Below are 17,569 nucleotides of genomic sequence, written 5' to 3'. Positions count from 1 at the left end.
GGTGTAGAATCGGCATAAAAAATATCCGTCAGAAAGTCTTCGGAGCTATACCTAGAGATTCTAGTGACGTCGACGAAGATATGAGTTTGAAGTCGCAGTCTTAGAAACAGTCGTAAGTCTTAGAAAGTGTAAGCGCCCTTTGGCGCGATCAACAATAAGCCAGCATTGATGCTAATCGTTAAAACGGTGCCCCCATAAATTCAGAAAATAAAAATTCAGAAACACATTTTTTCAGAAAACATTAGTCAGGACCCTTTTTTTAGGAAGACAAAATTCAGAGGTCAAAACTCAAAAGTCAAATCTCAGAAGTCAAATTGCAGAAGTAAAATTTCAGAAATGAAAATTCAGAAGTTAAATTTCAGAAGGCAAAATTCAGAAGTCAAAATTCAGAAAGTAATCAGACGACAGAAAAAACATTAAATTTTTCTCAAGATTCAGAAACGTTCATTTATTTGGAAGGAATTATGCATGAAGGAAAAGTAGTAAAATCTAAAATTTTAAATTGTGTGCAATAGCAAGCATGTAATCAATTAAATCTTTTCGCGTTTATCTTTTTCAAATGAATTTACAATATAAAAAAAACGAAGTCTTTATATTTTATCTTGCGTTTCCGATATGGCTCGCCTCCAGCTGAAAATTGCTGCAGTTTTGTTTCTGTTATTGCATGTTCGTTTTTATACTCAGTTGAGCAGAGCTCACAGAGTATATTAACTTTGCTTGGATAACGGTTGGTAACCTGTACTATAAAGGAATCGAGATAGATATAGACTTCCATATATCAAAATCATCAGTATCGAAAAAAAATTCGATTGAGCCATGTCCGTCCGTCCGTCCGTCCGTTAACACGATAACTTGAGTAAATTTTGACGTATCTTAATGAAATTTGGTATGTAGGTTCCTGGGCACTCATATCAGATCGCTATTTAAAATGAACGATATCGGACTATAACCACGCCCACTTTTTCGATATCGAAAATTTCGAAAATTGAAGAAGTGCGATAATTCATTACCAAATACGGATAAAACGATGAAACTTTGTAGGTGAGTTGAACTTATGACGCAGAATAGAAAATTAGTAAAATTTTGGACAATGGGAGTGGCACCGCCCACTTTTAAAAGAAGGTAATTTAGAAGCTTTGCAAGCTGTAATTTGGCAGTCGTTGAAGATATCATGATGAAATTTGGCACGAACGGTACTCTTATTACTATATGTATGCTTAATAAAAATTAGCGAAATCGGAGGCCACGTACACTTTTAAAAAATTTTTTTTTAAAGTCAAATTTAAAAAAAAAGTTAATATCCTTACAGTATATAAGTAAATTATGTCAACAACATTCAACTCCAGTAATGATATGGTGCAACAAAATACAAAAATAAAAGAAATTTTCAAAATGGGCGTGGCTCCGCCCTTTTTCATTTAATTTGTCTAGGATTCTTTTAATGCCATATGTCGAACAAAACATTACCAATCCGTGTGAAATTTGGTAGAGGCTTAGATTCTAGGACGATAACTGTTTTCTGTGAAAAAGGGCGAAATCGGTTGAAGTCACGCCCAGTTTTTATACACAGTCGACCGTCTGTCGTTCTGCTCGGCCGTTAACACGATAACTTGAGCAAAAATCGATATATCTATATATATATAACTCAGTTCACGTACTTATCTGAACTCACTTTATATTGGTGTAAAAAATGGCCGAAATCCGACTATGACCACGCCCACTTTTTCGATATCGAAAATTACTAAAAATGAAAAAAATGCCATAATAATATACCAAATACGAAAAAAGGGATGAAACATGGTAATTGGATTGGTCTATTGACGCAAAATATAACTTTAGAAAAAAACTTTGTAAAATGGGTGTGACACCTACCATATTAAGTAGAAGAAAATGAAAAAGTTTTGCAGGGCGAAATCAAAAGCCCTTGTAATCTTGGAAGGATAACTGTTCGTGGTATTACGTATATAAATAAATTAGCGGTACCCGACAGCTGATGTTCTGGGTCACCCTGGTCCACATTTTGGTCGATACCTCGAAAACGCCTTCACATATACAACTACCACCACTCCCTTTTAAAACCCTCATTTATACCTTTAATTTGATACCCATATCGTACAAACACATTATAGAGTCACCCCTGGTCCACCTTTATGGCGATATCTCGAAAAGGCGTCCACCCATAGAACTAAGGCCCACTCCCTTTTAAAATACTTATTAACACCTTTCATTTGATACCCATATCGTACAAACACATTATAGAGTCACCCCTGGTCCACCTTTAGAGCGAAAAGGCGTCCACCTATAGAACTAAGGCCCACTCCCTTTTAAAATACTCATTAACACTTTTCATTTGATACCCATATCGTACAAACAAATTCTAGAGTCACCCCTGGTCCACCTTTATGGCGATATCTCGAAAAGGCGTCCACCCATAGAACTAAGGCCCACTCCCTTTTAAAATACTCATTAACACCTTTCGTTTGATACCCATATTGTACAAACGCATTCTAGAGTCACCCCTGGTCCACGTTTATGACGATATCTCGAAAAGGCGTCCACCCATAGAACTACGGCGCACTCTCTTTTAAAATACTCATTAACACTTTTCATTTGATACCCATATCGTACAAACAAAATCTAGAGTCACTCCTGGTCCACCTTTATGGCGATATCTCGAAAAGGCGTCCAGCTATAGAACTTAGGCCCACTCCCTTTTAAAATACTCATTAACACCTTTCATTTGATACCCATATCGTACAAACAGATTCTAGAGTCACCCCTGATCCACCTTTATGGCGATATCTCGAAAAGGCGTCCTCCTATAGAACTTAGGCCCAATCCCTTTTAAAATACTCATTAACATTTTTCATTTGATACCCATATAGTACAAACAAATTCTAGAGTCAGCCCTGGTCCACCGTTATGGCGATATCCCTAAATGGCGTCCACCTATAGAACTATGGCCCCCTCCCTCTTAAAATACTCTTTAATACCATCCATTTGATACACATGTCATACAAACACATTCCAGGGTTACCCTAGGTTCATTTTACTACGAGGTGATTTTCCCTTATTTTGTCTCCATAGCTGTCAACTGAGTATGTAATGTTCGGTTACACCCGAACTTAGCCTTCCTTACTTGTTTTATTTATGAAATTAAATGAGTTAGCGTGTGTCCCAAACGCACTTCGAATGACGTTGTGCCACCTTTCGATAGAATTATTTGTACGGACTTAACCTAATTTGGTGATATTATACATACTCCATAATTCGATTGGACGTTGCTGTGTTCCAGGCTGAAAAAAATTTCAGAAGTCAAAATTCAGAAATTAATCAAAATTTAATATTTTTTTGCTGTCTGATTACTTTCTGAATTTTGACTTCTGAAATTTGACTTCTGAATTTTGACTTTCCGAAAAAAGGGTTCTGACTAATGTTTTCTGAAAAAATGTGTTTCCGAATTTTTGTTTTCAGAATTTATGGGGGAACCATGCAACGAGAGTCATGACTATTAGTAGATAATTGATAGCAACCATAAGACGCCTTTGTGTGTGACCAGCATGGAGCCACAAATGATTTAAAGAAATCGTGCCGACAACGAGTACTAGAGTTAGCCCAGAACAACAGCTACAAAAGTGTGACCATATTAAGTATTTCTCCCTCTCTTCGCAAAGAGAACCTCCTGCAATTGTTTAAACGTTCCGCTAGATTTTGTGGCAAAAACCCCGGATCTTTTCGAATGACCGAAACGTCGAGATCATTAAATACATATAAGCAAAACCTTTTCAAATATTTTGTTTTTAATTTTCGTATTACAAGCCTCCCAGATGCTCACCCGCAACTTTAAGACATTGTTTCAGATGGCCAAACATACGACTGGCGTCATCAGTATGTTTCCATATTCATTAGTTGTGGACAATGTGTTACTCTGAAGTCCAGCCGCGGCGCGCCGACAAAAGACTATTCTGTAAAAAATTAAAACTATATTGGCGCATATCGAATTTTTTCCACATTGCACGTTTTTGAGCTGATCGTGTTTAGACGTATGTGTGCGATATATTCCGTATTATTATAGTTTGTTGCTTTTTTGGGTTTTATGATCATCATTGATAGGTCAACCAAAATTTCCGATGTGTACATACCCTGCGAGCAGGGACCCATTTTAATAGTTTTTTTTTTTGAGCCGAAAATTCCAGGTCGAAAAATTTCCTTAGGTGAAAGTTTATGGGATCCCGGGGTTACCTATAGCATTTTCATAACGAGCCATGCTTACTTTTTATTTTGCGGACCTTTAAAAAAAAATCTACATATAAAAGTGAATTACTCTAAATGTGTATATTTGAAACCTTGTAGCATATGTTCATTTGAAAGTTTTTGTTACTACATAATACCAGAAATTTGTCATAGAAAAACTAAAGCCAACTCTCATAGTACTGTACTCATACTTTGCCATAGTAAATTTGCACCTGTTTTTTTTATACCTTTCATGAAAATGAAATGGTATATTAATTTCGTCACGAAACCGAAAATTGTAAGTCCTTAAAGGAAAATAGATAGACCCACCATTAAGTATACCGAAATAATCAGGTTGAAGAGCTGAGTTGATTTAGCCATGTCCGTCTGTCCGTCTGTCCGTCTGTCCGTCTGTCTGTTTGTATGCAAACTAGTCCCTCAATTTTTGAGATATCTTGATAAAATTTTGCAATTTTAGCCCCAATTGCGCAAATTTTAGCCCCATTTTAACAGCTAGAAGCTTCAAGTTTCACCGAATACTTACGTATATAGCATATATTGTTGTCTGAAAAAATCATAGAGATCGGTTGTATATATAGTATATATCTCATACAACCGATTGTTCAGATAAGAAACTTTTCGCAATTTCTGCCCCATTTTAACAGCTATAAGCTTCAAATTTCACCAATTGCTTACGTATATAGCATATATTGTTGTCTGAAAAAATCATAGAGATCGGTTGTATATAGAGTATATATCTCATACAACCGATTGTTCAGATAAGAAACTTTTCGCACTTTCTACCCCATTTTAACAGCTATAAGCTTCAAATTTCACCGATTGCTTACGTATATAGCATATATTGTTGTCTGAAAAAATCATAGAGATCGGATGTATATATAGTATATATATATAGCATATATTGTTGTCTGAAAAAATCATAGAGATCGGTTGTATATATAGTATATATCTCATACAACCGATTGTTCAGATAAGAAACTTTTCGCAATTTCTACCCCATTTTAACAGCTATAAGCTTCAAATTTCACAGATTGCTTACGTATATAGTATGTATTCTTGTGTCAAAAAATCATAGAGATCGGTGATATATATAATATATATATGATGGTATATATAGTATATATATATAGTATATATATATTTTTTTACGATTTCGGCCCCATTTTAACAGCTAGAAGCTTCAAATTTCACCAAATGCTTACGTGTATAGCATATACTGATGTCTAAAAAAATCATTGAGATCGGTGGTATATATATTATATACTTCATATAAACTGTCATTTTTGCCCCTTTTTTACGGCTAGAAGCTTCAAAATTTATCAAATTTCATCAAATAGTTACGTCTACGTCATATATTTTTGAAATACGTGATTCGTAGTCATATTTTTTACATACAGACCACAAAAAACGTGAAGCTTTGCATCCTCACACAGATTACCTACCTATTTTTTATTTTATATTTATCTTAAAAATCGTTAAGGTATGTAGATCTGTTCACTATATATTTCTTATCTTATACATCCGATTATTCGGAGATTACGAACGGGATAAGATTATTGTTCAGCCCCATTCATGAAAGGTATGAAGTCTTCGGCACAGCCGAAGACAGTCCCGTTCTTACTTGTTTTCTGTTAAAGTTTGATTGAATTAATGCCCCTATTACCGTTTACAACTCAACTTAGTTGCGTTGTAATTAAAACAACTCAACTTTAAGACAACTCAACTCCTGTTTGGTATTACGAATTACAACTTATTTCAGTTGAAATTGAATTGAGTTGCCAACTTCAGAAAGTGATGATTTGACAGATAAATAAACAGCTGATCAATTTGTGGCAGAAATTTAAGCATTTTCAAATGTGATTTTTTTATTAATATTATATGAAATCTATTTTATAATGACAAAAATGTTGGTGATTGACATTTCGCGAATACGGAAAACATTCGCGTGATCATTCCAATCCCTTGGAACTACCAAGCACCAAGTAAGAAAATGTTTAAGTGACAAACAAATAATGAGTTTCATATGAAGTTATTTTGCAGATTTGAAAGGAAGCATTTTACTCAGTACTAAACAAAATTAAGGACCATTTCCGCATACGCGTTCGTATTTTAAAATTATGCGCCATACTCCGATTCCTTGCTGACGGCAGCTATCAAATATGATGTGGAAATGATTTTGGTGTTGGACTGGTTTTAGATATTATTGAGGAGAATATTTGTGTGAAGTAGATTAAAACCCCAACAGAAAAAACTGTATTTTACTCAAATAGGATTCCCAGGAGTAGTGATAAGTATCAATGGGACTCGCATATTTATTTCACCTATTTTGGCTGCATCCGAACTGCGGCCAGCCTCGTCCAACTAAAGTCAAAAAGTTATTCAATGTAATTCGTTTAAACGTTGTTTTTTCTAGAAATGTGTACAAAATTGTTGATTATTGTTTGATTAAAAAAGGTTTAACTACCGGCTTTAAATGTTTTGCTTTTTTTTGGTAACGTTTTATAAGCCCGTGCACCATCTAACTCTTATCAAAGGTGGTATCAAAAGACGGGTTTCCATCTCCGTTTTTAGGATTCGAGAGCGGAAATTAAAAATTTTATTTCTTTTGAAAGATATTTATAAAGACCCACAAAATGGCCCGAGAGGGTACGAAATATGAGGCCCGTTCCACAGTTTGCACAGAACATCTTTCTGCGTTGGCGGCCTTGGGCCGCGATTCGTAAAAATAACTCTGGTTGGGTCCAACACCTTTCTGCATAGCTGTGTACAAAAAATCTGGCAAAATACAACAACCACATGAAATTAGATTTTATTAGAAATAAAATTTTTAATTTTTGTGGTAATTCTTTACGACAGCATGACACTGCTAATACGTGTCCAAAAATATCGAGAGAGGTATTAAACGATGCGTCTTGGCATCAGTATTAATAATCCGAAGGGATTATCAAAAGATATTAAACAAAAACCGAAAAAAGACAACAACATTACAACAACCACATGAAAATCGCCAACTTCAACTACAAATATCTCCGGACAAGAGATAAAATGTTTCTTTTCCGCTTTCGGATTATTGTTCTCGAGATTAATACGCGTCTCGATATTTTTGGACGCGTATTAGCAGTGCCATGCTGTCGCAAAGAATTACAATTTTTGTTTTTGGATTCTTAAATCGGAGGTCGAAACGTGTCTTTTGATATCAACTTTGAACATCTTTGTTAAAAATTAGGTGGTGAACCGTCTTCTAAAACGTAACATTTTTTCAAAACAACTGCAAAATTGCATGAGACAACTGCTAGTAAGCAGTTGTAAGATTTTGACGTCTTTGACAACTACACCAACACAAGGTTGTAAACGGCAATGCCACAAAAAGTTGTAAGACTAGACAACTCAACCGAAATTTTTTTTGACAGGTTGAGTTGTAATCTGTAATACCAAATTGCGAAATTTCAACTCAACCAGAGTTGAGTTGTAAACGGTAATAGGGGCATAAGATATTGCCTTGTAATTTGTTACACCGCTTTCTGCTGCGATGAATTCTGTATGAAAAAAAATATTGGTATCATTTGAGTGAGCAGCTCTATACATATATATATTACCTATTCATGTATATATAGCGAGCAGACGTGAAAACCTTGTACACATTTTTCGAGCAGGAAAATTGTGGTAAAACATTTTAAAAAATTGGTAAAAAGTTGTGCAAAATAAAGTATTTTGTTCGCGCTTCACAAAATGTAACAAATAATGTAATAATGCGTTGTTGAATTCCTAATATAATAGGAGTTAACTTTGAGAAAAAAGACTCAATAAATTAAGCCTTGCATGTGCTGGTGTTGATAAATATTGTTGTAAAATGTTTGAGGAAAAACCTATGGCACGATTTATGTGTGATGAATGTGTTACATATATTCAGAATGTAGACTTGGTGCTTCAAGAAATGCAAATGAGTGTGAAGAAAAACAATACAATATTAAATGAGTATAAATATGAGTTTGAAGAGGTGATGAAGAAAAGCCAAAATGAAATAAAGGCTTTATTGGAAGCTGTAGAGGGTCGATATACTCAAAGAGTAGCAACTATGGAAAGATCACAAAAGCTTTTTGAAAAAAAAAAATTGGTGAGATAAAAAGCTTATATGAAATGATAGAAGAAGTGAAAAATAAAACTGAAATAATTGGTAAAGACAATGAAAAGGTATGTAACGAAATAAAGAAAATTAGTAGTAATAATAAGGAAAAAGGGCTGTATATGCAGAAGTAATGAAAATTAATAATAAACAAGTAAGGAAGGTTAAGTTCGGGTGTAACCGAACATTACATACTCAGTTCAGAGCTATGGTGACAACATAAGGGAAAATAACCATGTAGGAAAATGAACCGAGGGAAACCCTGGAATGTGTTTGTATGACATGTGTATCAAATGAAAGGCATTAAAGAGTATTTTATGAGGGAGTGGGCCATAGTTCTATAGGTGGACGCCATTTAGGGATATAGCCATAAAGGTGGATCAGGGTTGACCCTAGAATGCGTTTGTACGATATGGGTATCAAAAGAAAGGTGTTAATGAGTATTTTAAAAGGGAGTAATCCTTAGTTCCATAGGTGGACGCCGTTTCGAGATATTGCCATAAAGGTGGACCAGGGGTGACCCTAGAATTTGTTTGTACAATATGGGCATCAAAAGAAAGGTGATAATGAGTATTTTAAAAGGGCGTGGACCTAAGTTCTATAGATGGACGCCTTTTCGAGATATCGCCGTAAAGATGGACCAGGGGTGACTCTAGAATGCGTTTGTACGATATGGGTATCAAATGAAAGGTGTTAATGAGTATTTTAAAAGGGAGTAATCCTTAGTTCCATAGGTGGACGCCGTTTCGAGATATCGCCATAAAGGTGGACCAGGGGTGACCCTAGAATTTGTTTGTACAATATGGGCATCAAACGAAAGGTGTTAATGAGTATTTTAAAAGGGCGTGGACCTAAGTTCTATAGATGGATGCCTTTTCGAGATATCGCCGTAAAGATGGACCAGGGGTGACTCTAGAATGCGTTTGTACGATATGGGTATCAAATGAAAGGTGTTAATGAGTATTTTAAAAGGGAGTAATCCTTAGTTCCATAGGTGGACGCCGTTTCGAGATATCGCCATAAAGGTGGACCAGGGGTTACCCTAGAATTTGTTTGTACAATATGGGCATCAAACGAATGGTGTTAATGAGTATTTTAAAAGGGAGTGGGCCTTAGTTCTATAGGTGGTCGCCTTTTCGAAATATCGCCATAAATGTGGACCAGGGGTGACTCTAGAATGTGTTTGTACGATATGGGTATCAAATTAAAGGTATTAATGCTGGTTTTAAAAGGGAGTGGTGGTTGTTGTATAGGTGGTCGCATTTTCGAGATATCTCCATAAAGGTGGACCAGGGGTGACCCTAGAATTTGTTTGTACAATATGGGCATCAAAAGAAAGGTGATAATGAGTATTTTAAAAGGGAGTATTCCTTAGTTCCATAGGTGGACGCCGTTTCGAGATATCGCCATAAAGGTGGAGCAGGGGTGACCCTAGAATTTGTTTGTACAATATGGGTATCAAAAGAAAGGTGTTAATGAGTATTTTAAAAGGGTGTGGGGCTTAGTTCTATAGGTGGACGCCTTTTCGAGATATCGCCATAAAGGTGGACCAGGGGTGACTCTAGAATGAGTTTGTACGATTTGGGTATCAAATTAAAGGTATTAATGAGAGTTTTAAAAGGGAGTGGTGGTAGTTGTATATGTGAAGGCGTTTTGCAGATATCGACCAAAATGTGGACTAGGGTGACCCAGAACATTATCGGTTGGATACCGCTAATTTATTTATATATGTAATACCTGGCAAGATTTTAAGGGTGTTTTATTTCGCCCTGCAGAACGTTTTCATTTTCTTCTACTTAATATGGTAGGTGTCACAACCATTTTATAAAGTTTTTTCTAAAGTTATATTTCGCGTCAATAAAACAATCCAATTACCTTACCATGTTTCATCCCTTTTTTCGTATTTGGTATAGAATTATGGCATTTTTTTCATTTTTCGCAATTTTCGATATCGAAAAAGTGGGCGTGGTCATAGTCGGATTTCGTTCATTTTTCACACCAAGGTAAAGTGGGTTCAGATAAGTACGTGAACTGAGTTTAGTAAAGATATATCGATTTTTGCTCAAGTTATCGTGTTAACGGCCATGCGGAAGGACAGACGGACGACTGTGTATAAAAACTGGGCTTGGCATCAACCGATTTCGCCCATTTTCACAGAAAACAGTTAGCGCCATAAAATCTATGCCCCTACCAAATTTCAAAAGGATTGGTTAATTTTTGTTCGATTTATGGCATTAAAAGTATCCTAGACAAATTAAATGAAAAAGGGCGGAGCCACGCCCATTTTTAAATTTTCTTTTATTTTTGTATTCTGTTGCACCATATCATTACTGGAGTTGAATCTTGACATAATTTACTTATATACTGTAAAGATATTAAATTTTTTGTTAAAATTTTACTTTAAAAAAATTTTTTTTTTAAAAGTGGGCGTGGTCCTTCTCTGATTTTGCTAATTTTTATTAAGGGAACATGCAGTAATAAGAGTAACGTTCCTGCCAAATTTCATCATGATATCTTCAACGACTGCCAAATTACAGCTTGCAAAAGTTTTAAATTACCTTCTTTAAAAAGTGGGCGGTGCCACGCCCATTGTCCATAATTTTACTAATTTTATATTTTGCGTCATAAGTTCAACTCATCTACCAAGTTTCGTCGCTTTATCGGTCTTTTGTAATGAATTATCGCACTTTTTTGTTTTTTCGAAATTTTCGATATCGAAAAAGTGGGCGTGGTTATAGTCCGATATCGTTCATTTTAAATAGCGATCTGAGATGAGTGCTCAGGAACCTACATACCAAATTTCACAAAGATACCTCAAAATTTACTCAAGTTATCGTGTTAACGGACGGACGGACGGACGGACGGACGGACGGACGGACGGACGGACATGGCTCAATCAAATTTTTTTTCGATCCTGATTATTTTGATATATGGAAGTCTATATCTATCTCGATTCCTTTATATATGTACAACCAACCGTTATCCAATCAAACTTAATATACTCTGTGAGCTCTGCTCAACTGAGTATAAAAAGGTGAAAACAAAAGCAAAGATCCTACAGTGCCTGAATTAAAGAAACGTACTCCTATTATTGTTAAACCGAAAGTAAAACAATCGTGTGAAAAAACCAAGAAAGATCTAAACAATAAAATTAATCCTAAGGAACTAATGATAACAGATATTAAAGCTGGTAATAATGGTATTATGGTGATCGATAGTGTTGATGAAAACGAAAGAGACAAAATAAAATAAGAAATGGACAAAGAAATTAGCAATGAATATGAGATAAAGATACCTCGTGAATATAAACCAAGACTATTTATAACAGGTATGCAATTTGAAAAGAATGGTGATGAATTAACTGAATGTCTACGAAAACAAAATAAATGCTTTGAACAGGGTGAAGTAAAAATTATTAAGCAATATAATGTTAAAGTTAGTCACAAAAATTATTATAATGCAATAGTAGAGGTGGATGTGGAAATATTTACTGAAGCGTTAAAATTAGATAAACTGAATATAGGATGGGAAAGGTGCAAAGTATACGATGGTGTTGATATAACAATGTGTTTTAAATGTAAAGGATACAACCATAAAGCTAGTGAATGCAAAAATGAAGATGTTTGTAGCAAATGCTTGGGTAAACATAAGCCCATGGAGTGCAAGGAACAACCTAAAAACATGTGGCAATGTCTGCTAATGAGAAATTAAATCTAGGGCTTGATACCAATCACCCGTGCAATAGTAGACATTGCCCTGTCTACTTAAAACACTTAAATGTAAAAAAACAAAGGCTAGGATATTAGCAACTAACAATCAGGCCACTGGCTCACCTGGACCATGCTAATGTTATGCAACGTAGAGTATCAAAGTACCAAAAAAATCCACAAAGGACATCAACAATGACTTTAAATGCATCTATTTAAACATTAATAGCCTAGTAGCTAACAAATCAGAGTTGGAAGTGTTGGCGGAAGTTCATAAACCAGGCATCATACTGTGCTCTGAAACATGTACAACCAAAGATATTCTAGACAATGAATTAAAAATAGCAACCTATAAAAGGATAAGATGTGATTCCCATAGCAGGCACACAGGAGGTGTGTTAGTTTATGTACATAGTACAATTGATGTTAAAGTAATCTATAATGATAACATAAATGAAAACGTATGGTGCATTGTAATAAAACTGAAGAAGGTTGATAAAAAGTGGCAGATTGGAGTTCTGTACCACTCGCCGAGCACTAGTGATGCAGCTTTTGTTGAATACCTAAATGAAATTCTAATTGATAAATATGAAAAAAGTAACCATAATGTAGTAGTCGGTGATTTTAATATTAACATGAACTGCATTTCAACATATAGCACTAAATTAAATGAGATATTTGCTGTGATGGGGATGAGCCAAAAAATAGAATTTAATACGCGAATCACAGATACAAGTGAATCGAAAATTGATTTATTATTTTCAAACTCGGATGAAATTCTCTGTAATAATTTGCAGGAATACAAAATATCTGATCATGAAACTATAAAATTTAATATTAAAACGTCCAAAGTATACAAGATGAGACTGACCAAGAAAATCATAGCATGGGACAAGTATAATAGTGATATTTTAATAAGCATCCTTAGATCATTTAACTTCAACTTTACTATAAACTTATCAATTGATGTAAAAGTCGAATTAATTAATAATATAATGATTCAGGCTATGGAAAGTTTAACCAACGAGAAAGAGGTGTATATCAAGTTAATGAATAAATGGTATGACAGAAAATTGGCACAAATGAATAAATATAAATACAATATGTACACGCGTGCGTTACAAACTGGAGAGTTGGATGAATATAAAAATATAAATAGGTCATACAAAAAATTAGTCAAATTAAAAAAAATAAAGTATATGGAGAATAAAATCATTTTGAATGAATATAATGCTAAAAAAATGTGGAAATATCTCAAACAAACGGTTAACCAAACTAAAGATAACGAAGGGATAAAAAAGGTGATACTGGATGGCATACTGGTTGAAAACGAAACCAATCTGGCGAATGGTCTGAATAGATTTTTTGTAAACAGTGTGATTGAAATTAATAATAACATCGAAACCTGTCAAGTAGCACTAGAGGATACACAAGTCCATTCAAAATTAAAGTTTGCTGAAATTACCACCGATGATGTTATTAATATCGTAACAGACTTTAAATATAAAATAGGTGGAAGAAAACTGCTATCCGAAGGTGTACTAAAAGATTGTATATCGTATACCGGATATTTCTATGACCAAATGATCAATAACAGCTTAGAAGATGGTGTGGTACCTGAAATGTGGAAAACGTCAACAATAATAACTGTGGAAAAAGTTAAAAAGACAATGCAACCTGAAGAACTTAGACCCATAAATACCCTGCCAAGTGATGCTAAAATTCTCGAAGTCGTTGTTAAGAATCAGTTAGTGAATCATCTTGAAGTCGTTGTTAAGAATCAGTTAGTGAATCATCTTGAAGTAAATAATATACTAGTCTACCAACAGTCAGGATTTAGGAAAAAACATTACTGTGAGACAGCGCTGAACTTGGTGATATCTGATTGGAAAGAAAAGCTAAACAAAAAAGTAGTGGTTTCAGTTTTCCTTGACCTTAAAAGAGCTTTTGAAATGGTGGATAGAGAAATATTAATAAAAAAATGTAGCGGATTGGCATAACTGATATTGAACTTAAATGGTTCCGCAACTATTTGAAGCAGAGAAAGCAGAAAACAGTTATAAATGCTGTGACGTCGGATGAATTAGAGGTACCCATAGGGTTACCTCAAGGCTCAGTATTGGCACCTATATTATTTCTTATATACATAAATGACATAGTCAATGCTATCGAAAGTTGTGAAATTAGACTTTTTGCGGATGATGCATTAATTATGATAAGTGAAAATAATATTAATACTGCACTTGCCAAAATGCAACATGAACTAAATAACTTGTATAAATGGTTGTGTGGTAATAGACTGAAACTAAACATAAATAAAACTAAATATATGATAATAACAAGCAGGAATATCAATGAGGATGATATAGCCGAGCTAAAAATAAATGATGAAATCATACAAAGAGTTAACAGTATAAAATACTTAGGAATAATAATTGATAATAAACTCAAATTTGAAGATCATATAAATTATACAATTAAAAAAGTTGCTAATAAAATAGGAGTGATGCAGAGAACAACTAAATTCATTCAAAAAAAGTACAAAATAGTCTTATATAAATCAGTTATAGAACCGCACTTCGTGTACTGCCCGTCCATTCTATTCATAACATCGGATAAAGAAGTAGACAAGCTCCAAAAGCTTCAAAATAGATGCATGAGATTTATTCTTCAGAAACCTAGAGACACACGAACGGCTGACATGTTGAAGACTTTAGACTGGTTAAGTGTGAAACAAACGATTTTTTTCCACTCCATGAAATTCATATTTAATATCAAACATGGAAATGTACCTGAGTATTTAAATAAAAATATAGCATTAGTTGAGCAAACTCACAACATAAATACGAGGAGCAAACATAATTTCAAATTGCCGTTTTTTAGAACTGAAATTGATCAACAGAACATTTTCTACAAGGGTCTGAAAAGTTACAATATTCTGCCTATGGATATAAAAAGTTGCAACCAAATAACGGTATTTAAAACAAAATTATATGAATATTGTAAAACCTTAGCTATAAGATAAAAAACTGTAATATTTTCTAATTTACGAATTAGGCTTCTGGCCGTAACAAATCTAATCTAATCTAATCTAGGGCCGGACTGTTATTCTGTCCTTAAAAAATAAAAGTCCGGATTTGACTTTTTTTTCGGACTTATAAAATAAAAGTCCCGGTTTTATAATTTCTTTCTAACTAAACAGATTCAAGTCCGGAAATAATTTTTTCTGAAGTACCTTTATTATAAAAGAAATAACAGTTTAGCTCCCTGCATGCGGGTATTGTGAAGAATTGAGAGCCGGCTAGTTTGGGCAATGCCCAAGTTTTTGATTATAAAGTTCAAGGGACGCAAATATTTAGTGTCTTTTCAAATATATCATTATCAATATATATATATATTGATAACCTAGCGAAGGTATTTACCGACTCATTGGAGATTAGGCTTAGCTTGATCAAAGGGCTGAGTTAGTAGGTGCCGCATCTCATCGTAGTGCTTACAGAGATGTTTCCTTTTCCCTCGTGGAGTCGGGGCTAGATCAAGCAATTGTTTGCTGGCATGCCACGGTTTGTGACAATTCGGCAAAAACCCACCATTCAGCATTTCATTATGCTTTTTTATGTTGAAATTTTTCTTATGCACCATTAATCTACACCCCTATGATATTACCAACCATAAAGCTCTCAATCTGTGGTTTATTGGAGAAGAGTCTCTATCATTAGTGTAGGCAATCAGATTGAGACGTTCTTTGATAACCCAATCTGCTCTTTTTGTTTTGAGGAGAATGAGACGGCTTAGCATTTTTCTTGCACCTTTCCCGCCTTCGCTTGGATTAAGTATGAGGCCTTGAGGCTAGATATATTAGGAGACGAATATCTGAGCTATTTCGCACCCAAAAATCTGTTTTGATTCATTCGTAAGCCAGTTTGATTCGAAATACATATTGCAAATGCATTTTTTTACTAGTCTGGTGTTTCGCTATTGGAATGTAATTCGATAATAGTACAAAACAAGTAAGGAAGTCTAAGTTTGGGTGAAACCGAACATTACTTACCCAGCTGCCCACTTGAAATGCTGTTGTTGTTTCTTTTGTGTGCTTAATTGTGTTACAAGGCTGTGCAATAATACATATACATATGGTTCCATTCTGAACTAATATTTCTTCGAGTTATGGCTTCCGAAACATAGAAAATTGCTTAGTCATAAAAGGGGCGGTGCCATGCCCATTTTTTTAATTTGAAGTTTTTCCTATTTATTAGCCGTGTTTTTTAACACGCGTATATCCGTTTACGCTTAAACTTTATATTGACTGCTAAGAGACAAACTATAAATACACCTCTGAAATTGCTGCGCATAAATTTTGTCCTACTAAATTTCAATACGCATTATACTCAGATGTAACTGAAATATGTGTCTTTGTTTCACCCTGTACACTAATTCTATGTATTATATGTGTGTCCACAATTCATCGCAACTGATTCAGCTATATGTTATACCCTATGGCCATCAGAGCATTGCGTCTCCGCTTTTCGGTACACCCTGTTGCTGTAGCTAGTTGTTTTACCACAGCCGCTAGATGGGTCTCCTAAGCACTATCTAAGCGAAGATAGGCGTTTTTTAACACGCGCAAACGAAACGTATACGCGCGTGTAAAAAACACGGCTATTGTAATAAATCAACTTGGAAAATGAAATGCCATTGATATAAAGCTCTTTTTGCAAACATATAGCCTATTTTATTCGTCCACGACCCTTTTAAAAATCTTTTATATAAAAGTAGGCGTGGTCCTTAACCGATTTCGTTAATTTTTCTTCAAAGCATTCCTTATAGTAAACGCAACCTCCCTGCCGAATTTTGTTACAATAGGTTTATTTATGATTAATAATATTTGTAAAATTGATTTTATCACAAGTGGGCGGGGCCACGACCATTTTAAAAAAATTTTATCAAGAGTCTCAATATCAGTCCACACGTCAAATTTCAACATTCTAGGTGTATTATTTACTAAATAATCAGGTTTTTTGTGTTTTCCAAAATGTTATATATATAAAAAGTGGGCGTGGTTATCATCCGATTACGCTCATTTTCAACGCCAATCTATTCTGGGTCTAGATAAGCTCGTGTACCAAATTTGGTGAAGATATCTTAATATTTACTCAAGTTATCGTGTTAACGGCCAGACGGACGGTCGGACATAGCTCAATCAAATTTTTTTTCGATACTGATGATTTTGATATATGGAAGTCTATATCTACCTCGATTCCTTTATACCTGTACAACGAACCGTTATCCAATCAAAGTTATAATACCCTGTGTACAAGTATAGCTGGGTATAAAAAAACATATTAGGTAGAAAAACTGCCTATTACCGAATAACGAATGAATATGCTAGATGTGATTACGGCATAGATTTTCGTTAATTTTAGAAAAAGGTTGTAAGTAAAGTAAGTAAGTAAAAACTTTTTCAAGTTTCACAAAAGTTAATGTT

General features: G+C 34.5%; 1 protein-coding gene and 1 long non-coding RNA gene across 5 annotated transcripts in view; both read left to right on the top strand.

The window, feature by feature from the left end:
• Nucleotides 1-17,569, top strand: part of LOC137244792 (aquaporin-like) — a 165,612-nt gene that overhangs the window by 2,290 nt on the left and 145,753 nt on the right. The gene's annotated exons all lie outside the window — the stretch shown is intronic.
• LOC137246856 (uncharacterized) lies at nucleotides 5,910-6,722 on the top strand. The gene is made up of 2 exons (XR_010951725.1): nucleotides 5,910-6,236; nucleotides 6,295-6,722. It is a non-coding gene; the product is annotated as an uncharacterized lncRNA (long non-coding RNA).

This window comes from Eurosta solidaginis, chromosome 3, assembly GCF_040869045.1.
Source record: "Eurosta solidaginis isolate ZX-2024a chromosome 3, ASM4086904v1, whole genome shotgun sequence".
In the NCBI taxonomy this organism is placed as follows: Eukaryota; Metazoa; Arthropoda; class Insecta; order Diptera; family Tephritidae; genus Eurosta; species Eurosta solidaginis.
Note: the sequence above shows the minus strand (reverse complement) of the source record. Positions and strands in the feature narration are given on the sequence as shown.